Source organism: Bos javanicus, chromosome 23 (assembly GCF_032452875.1).
Source record: "Bos javanicus breed banteng chromosome 23, ARS-OSU_banteng_1.0, whole genome shotgun sequence".
NCBI classification, from domain to species: domain Eukaryota; kingdom Metazoa; phylum Chordata; class Mammalia; order Artiodactyla; family Bovidae; genus Bos; species Bos javanicus.
In genome coordinates, this window is record NC_083890.1 from 11,363,522 (window position 1) to 11,370,929 (window position 7,408).

The 7,408-nt window shown below is 41.9% G+C and overlaps 1 pseudogene; it reads left to right on the forward strand.

Moving 5' to 3' along the window:
- Positions 1 to 337: 337 nt before the first annotated feature.
- LOC133236200 (elongation factor 1-alpha 1-like) lies at positions 338 to 2,698 on the forward strand (annotated as a pseudogene).
- The last annotated feature ends 4,710 nt before the right edge of the window (positions 2,699 to 7,408 follow it).

A 7,408-nucleotide genomic window follows, 5' to 3' on the forward strand; every position in this document is an offset into this window, starting at 1 on the left:
TCCTAACAGACTTCAAAACAGTACTGGTCTGTGGCCCAGGGATTGGGGACCCCTGCAATAGAGAACCCAGAAATAAACCCAGATGGTCAAGTGACTTAAAAAAATTTTTTTTTCTTTTAATTGTTGGCTGCATCGCACAGCATGTGGGATCTTAGTTTCCTGACCAGGGATTGAACCCCTGTCCCCCAAAGTGGAAGCATGGAGTCTTAACCATTGGATCACCAGGGAAGTCTCCATGGTCAAATGATTGTAAATGATTTTTGACAAAGATGCAAGGACCTCAACGGGAAAAGGAGAGTCTTCTCAACAAATGGTGTTGGAAGGCTTCCCTGGTGGTCCAGTGATTAAGAATCTACCTTGCAATGCAAGGGACACCAATTTGATCCCTGGTCTGGGAAGACCCCACATGCCATGGGGCAACTAAGCCTGTGTGCCACAACTACTGAGCCTGTGCTCTCGAGCCCAGGAGCCACAGATACTGATCCCACGTGCTACAACTACTGAAGCCCACGCAGCTAGAGTCCGTGCTCCACTGAGAGAAGCCACTGCAATGAGAAGCCCACACACGTACCTAGAGAGTAGCCCCCACGTCCTGCAACTAGAGAAAGCCCATGTGCAGCAATAAGACTCACCACAGCCAAAAAAATAAAAATAAATAAATAAATCTTAAAAAAAAAAAAAAACAAGTGGTGTTGGCAAAACTGAATATCCATATGCAAGAAGAGGAGGTTGGACCTTTACATCACCTACAACAATGGACTCAAAATGGATTCAAGACCTAAGTGGAAGAGTAAAACTATAAAACTCAAAATATTACAATATAGGAGAGAATCTTCATGCCATTATACCTGGCAATAATTATTTGGATATGATGTCAGAAATACAGGCAACAAAAGAGAAAATAGATAAATTGGACTTCATCACAATTAAAAACTTGAGCTTTTTTACAACGGGTTTGCTGCCAGGACACATGTGTCGTGAAAACCACCATTAAACCTAAGCAAAAATGGGAAAGGAAAAGACCCATATCAACATCGTTGTCATTGGGCATGTAGATTCAGGAAAGTCCACCACGACTGGCCATCGGATCTACAAATGTGGCGGGATCGACAACAGAACAGTTGAAAAGTTCAAGAAGGAGGCTGCCGAGATGGGAAAGCGCTCCTTGAAATATGCCTGGGTCTTGGACAAACTTAAAGCCCAACGTGAGCATGGTATCACCACTGATATCTCCCTGTGGACGTTTGAGACCAGCAAGTACTATGTTACCATCATTGATGCTCCAGGACACAGAGACTTCATCAAAAACATGATCACAGGCGCATCCCAGGCTGACTGTGCTGTCCTGATTGTTGCTGCTGGTGCTGGTGAATTTGAAGCCGGTATCTGCAAGAACGCACAGACCCGTGAGCATGCCCTTCTGGCTTACACTCTGGGTGTGAAACAACTAATTGTTGAAGTTAACAAAATGGATTCCACTGAGCCACCCTACAGCCAGAAGAGATACGAGGAAATTGTTAAGGAAGTCAGCACCTACATTAAGAAAATCAGCTACAACCCCGACACAGTAGCATCTGTGCCAGTTTCTGGATGGGGTGGTGACAACGTGCTGGAGCCAAGTGCTAACACGTCGTGGTTCAAGGGACAGAAAGCCACCCAAAAGGACGGCAGTGCCAGTGGAACCACCCTGCTTGAAGCTCTGGATTGCATCCTGCCACCAACTCGCCCAGCTGACAAACCCTTGCATTTCCCCTTCCAGGATGTCTGTAAAATCAGTGGTATTGGTACTGTCCCTGTGGGTTGTGTGGAGACTGGTGTTCTCAAACCTGGCATGGTGGTCACCTTTGCTCCAGTCAATGTGGCAACTGAAGTGAAGTCTGTAGAAATGCACCATGAAGCACTGAGTGAAGCCCTTCCTGGGGACAATGTGGGCTTCAATGTCAAGAATGTGTCTGTCAAAGATGTTCGTTGTGGCAATGTGGCTGGTGACAGCAAAAATGACCCACCAATGGAAGCAGCTGGCTTCACAGCTCGGGTGCTTATTTTGAACCATCCAGGCCAAATCAGTGCTGGATATGCACCTGTGCTGGATTGTCACACAGCTCACATTGCTTGCAAGTTTGCTGAGTTGAACGAGAAGACTGATCATCGTTCTGGGAGAAAGCTGGAAGATGGCCCTAAATTCTTGAAATCTGGTGATGCTGCCATCATTGATATGGTTCCTGGCAAGCCCATGTGTGTCGAGAGCTTCTCTGACTGTCCTCCCCTGGGCCATTTTGCTGTGCGTGATATGAGACAGACAGTCGCTGTGGTGTCAAAGCAGTGGACAAGAAGGCACCTGGAGCTGGCAAGGTCACCAAGTCTGCCCAGAAAGCTCAGAAGGCTAAATGAATACTATCCCTAATAACTGCCACCTCAGTCTTAATCAGCAGTGAAAGAACGATCTCAGACAGTTTGTCTCAATTGGCCATTTAAGTTTAATAGTAAAAGACCGGTTAATGACAACAATGCATCGTAAAACCTTCAGAAAGAAAGGAGAATGTTTTTGTGGACCCTATGTTTTGTGTGTGGCAGTTTAAGTTATTAGTTTTTAAAATCACTACTTTTTAATGAAAACAACTTGACCAAAAATCTGTTGCAAAATTTGAGACCCATTAAAAAAAGTTCAGTGAAAACCTGTGTCTTCTTTTGGTCAACATTGTAACTCCCTATAGTACTACTTTGGTAAGAGTTGCTCATAACCTATTTCTGGTGAAACAATTTTTACACTTGATCTTAGCCAAAAGGCCGAGAAGCGATGAAACAATTTTTGATTTATAGGTTTGTATTTCTAGGGTGGAGCTTAAGGTTTGTTAACCTTGTGTTGAGAACGCATCTGTTTTAATCACATCTTAAGCATTGGTGCAACACTTTATAGGTTAGGACAGATGAGCAAAGAGTAACTGTGTTTTTTATGTAAGCTAGTTTGTAAGGTCCGGAGAAGGCAATGGCACCCCACTCCAGTACTCTTGCTTGGAAAATCCCATGGACGGAGGAGCCTGTTAGGCTGCAATCCATGGGGTCGCTAAGAGTCGGACACGACTGAGAGACTTCACTTTCACTTTTCACTTTCATGCATTGGAGAAGGAAATGGCAGCCCACTCCAGTGTTCTTGCCTGGAGAATCCCAGGGATGGGGGTGCCTGGTGGGCTGCCGTCTATGGGGTTGCACAGAGTCGGACACGGCTGAGGTGACTTAGCTTAGCATAGCATAATTTGTAAGGTCAGATTCTATGGTATAAGAGCTCCCATTGCATATAAAATTTTGTATGGTTACATAAATAATGAGTAAATCTATGTCATTTAGTTTCCCAGTTATGAGGATGTGCATTCACATTTATAATATTAAATAGTTAATCTAAAATGTGAGGCTTAAACAGTATTGAGTACCGCCCTGCTGGAGTTAATTGTATACAGATTCTAGGAAATTAAAAGATGCCAGAAGCTAAAAAAAAAAAAAAAATTAAAAAATGTAATTCATCAAAGGATGAAAAGGTGGCCTGTGGAATGAGAGAAAATATTTGCAAATCATATATCTAATGAAGAATTAGTATCTGGAATATATAAAGAGCTCCCATAATTCAGTAAAACCCCCAAAGACCCACTGAAAAATGGGCAAAGGACTTCAATAGGCATTTCTCCAAAGAAGATACGTAAATGACTCATAAGCACATGAAAAGATGCTCAACATCACTAATCACTGTGAGTCACTCAGTCCCTCAGTCGTGGCCGACCCTTTGTTAGCCCATGCTCTGTAGCCCTCCAGGCTCCTCTGTCCATGGAATTCTCCAGGCAAGAACACTGGAGTGGGGAGCCATTCCCTTTTCCAAGGGATCTTCCTGACCAAGGGATCAAACCTGGATCTCCTGCATTGCAGGCAGATTCTTTTACTGTTTGAGCCACCAGGGAAGCCCCCAGTCATTAGGAAAATGCAAATAAAAACTATAATGAGATTGCAGTGTCACTTCATTATCACCCCCATTAAGATAGATATTATGAAAAAAAAAAAAAAAAAACCCACTAAAAATCCCCAGAAAATAACAAGTGTTGGTGGAGATGTGGAGAAATTGGAACCTTTGTGCATTGATAGTGGGGATGTAAAATGGTGCAGCTGCTATGGAAAATACTATGGCATTTTCTAAAAATATCAAGTATAGAATTAGCATATGATCCAGTAATTCCATTTCTGGATATATACCCAAGAGAATTGAAAGCAGGGACACAAGCAGATACTTGTATACTCATTTTCCAAGAAATCTATTCATGATAACCAAAAGGTAGAAGCAATGTAAGCACCCACTGATGGATTAATGAATAATCAAAATGTGATATATATATATATATCACATTTTGATTATATATATATTTGATTATATATATATTTGATTATATATATATATATATAATGGAATATTATTCAACCTTAAAAAGGAAGGAAATTCTGACACATGCTACAACATGGATGAACTTTGAAGACATTATGCTAAGCAAAGAGAGTCACAAAAGGACAAATATTGTATGATTCCACTTATATGCAATACTTAGAATACAAGTTCATACAGATAGAAAGAAGTATGGTGGTTTCCAAGGACTAAGGGGAGAGGAGGAATAGGAGTTATTGTTTAATGATAACAATTTTGGGAGGATGAAAATGTTCTAGAGATGAATAGTGGTGAAGGTTGCACAACAATATGAATGTACTTAATGCCACTGAATTATATACCTTTAGAAATGGTAAATTATATGTAATATATGAGTTACCTGGAGAAGGCAATGGCACCCCACTCCAGTACTCTTGCCTGGAAAATCCCATGGACGGAGGAGCCTGGTAGGCTGCAGTCCATGGGGTCGCTAAGAGTCGGACACGACTGAGCGACTTCACTTTCACTTTTCACTTTCATGCATTGGAGAAGGACATGGCAACCCGCTCCAGTGCTCTTGCCTGGAGAATCCCAGGGATGGTGGAGCCTGATGGGCAGCCGTCTGTGGGGTAGCACAAGGTCAGACATGACTGAAGCAACTTAGCAACAGCAGCAGCAGATATGAGTTACCACAAAAAGTATAATAACTAAATGAAAAATTCATTAGAGGGGCTTAGCAGCAGATTCTAGATGGCAGGAAAAAGAATCATTGAACTCAAATATAAATTCATAGAAATTACCCAATCTGAAGTTTTTTTTTTAACTGAAAACAATAATCGGTGGTCAAAGACCTGTGGGACAACATCCTACAGACATTAGACATACAACATGTGTCTAATGGTTGTATCCAAAGGGGAGTTGAGAGAATAAGGGGCAGCACTTTTTTTAAATAATGGGCATAAACTTCCCAAATCTGATGAAAACATGAATCTATATATCCAAGAATGCAAAAAACCTTAAGTAAGATTAATACAAAGAGATCCACTCCTAGACACATCCTAGTCTAGTGTTCAAAGACAAAGAGAAAATCTGAAAGTAGCAAGAGAAAAATGACCCCACATAAAGAGAGCATTAATTAATACAACTGTTGGCTGAATCTCATCCAAAACAAGGGAGAAGACAGTGGGTTGACATATGCAGCGTGCTGAATGAAGAATTCTGTATCCAGCAAAACTGTCCTTCAAAAACGAAACCAAAATAAAGACAATACTAGGTAAAAAGAGGAAGCATTGCTATGCTCTGTTATAAGATAGACTAAAGGAAATAATTTAGGCTGAAAGGAAATGATACCAGAAAATGACCCAAATCCATATCTAAAAATGAGGAGCACCAGAATTTGTGTATACGTGGGTTAATATGAAAGACTGTATTTTTCCTTCTTTTCTTAACTATCCTAAAACCCACAAGATTATAACACTGTATTACTATGTGATATATATGATAAAAACTTTGTGAGAAAATTGTGAATGATGTAAAAAAATAAGAACCAGTATTTCTAGGAAGGGACAGAAAACCGTTCAAGACAGTGTGCAACAATTATAATTTCACAACTACTAAATGCTCAAACTACCGCACAATTGCTCTTATCTCACACACTAGTAAAGTAATGCTCAAAATTCTCCAAGCCAGGCTTCAGCAATACGTGAACCGTGAACTTCCTGATGTTCAAGCTGGTTTTAGAAAAGACAGAGGAACCAGAGATCAAATTGCCAATATCCACTGGATCATGGAAACAGCAAGAGAGTTCCAGAAAAACATCTATTTCTGCTTTACTGACTATGACAAAGCCTTTGACTATGTGGATCACAATAAACTGTGGAAAATTCTTCAAGAGCTGGGAATACCAGACCGCCTGACCTGCCTCTTGAGAAATCTGTATGCAGGTCAGGAAGCAACAGTTAGAACTGGACATGGAACAACAGACTGGTTCCAAATAAGAAAAGGAGTACATCAAGGCTGTATATTGTCACCCTGCTTATTTAACTTCTATGCAGAGTACATCATGAGAAACGCTGGACTGCAGGAAACACAAGCTGGAATCAAGATTGCCAGGAGAAATATCAATAACCTCAGATATGCAGATGACACCACCCTTATGGCAGAAAGTGAAGAGGAACTCAAAAGCCTCTTGATGAAAGTGAAAGTGGAGAGTGAAAAAGTTGGCTTAAAGCTCAACATTCAGAAAACGAAGATCATGGCATCCGGTCCCATCACTTCCTGGGAAATAGATGGGGAAACAGCGTCAGACTTTATTTTTTTGGGCTCCAAAATCACTGGAGATGGTGACTGCAGCCATGAAATTAAAAGACGCTTACTCCTTGGAAGGAAAGTTATGACCAACCTAGATAGCATATTCAAAAGCAGACATTACTTTGCCAACAAAGGTCCGTCTAGTCAAGGCTATGCTTTTTCCTGTGGTCATGTATGGATGTGAGAGTTGGACTGTGAAGAAGGCTGAGCGCCAAAGAATCGATGCTTTTGAACTGTGGTGTTGGAGAAGACTCTTGAGAGTCCCTTGGACTGCAAGGAGATCCAACCAGTCCATTCTGAAGGAGATCAGCCCTGGGATTTCTTTGGAAGGAATGATGCTAAAGCTGAAACTCCAGTACTTTGGCCACCTGATGCGAAGAGTTGACTCATTGGAAAAGACTCTGATGCTGGGAGGGATTGGGGGCAGGAGGAGAAGGGGACGACAGAGGATGAGATGGCTGGATGGCATCACTGACTCGATGGACATGAGTCTGAGTGAACTCCAGGAGTTGGTGATGGACAGGGAGGCCTGGTGTTCTGCGATTCATGGGGTCGCAAAGGGTCAGACACGGCTGAGTGACTGAACTGAACTGAAAGCCCTCATGCCCTAGAGCCTGTGCTCCTCAACAAGAATTGTTGTTGTTCACTCAGTCATGTCCAACTTTTGCTGCCCCAGGGACTGCAGCACACCAGGTTTCC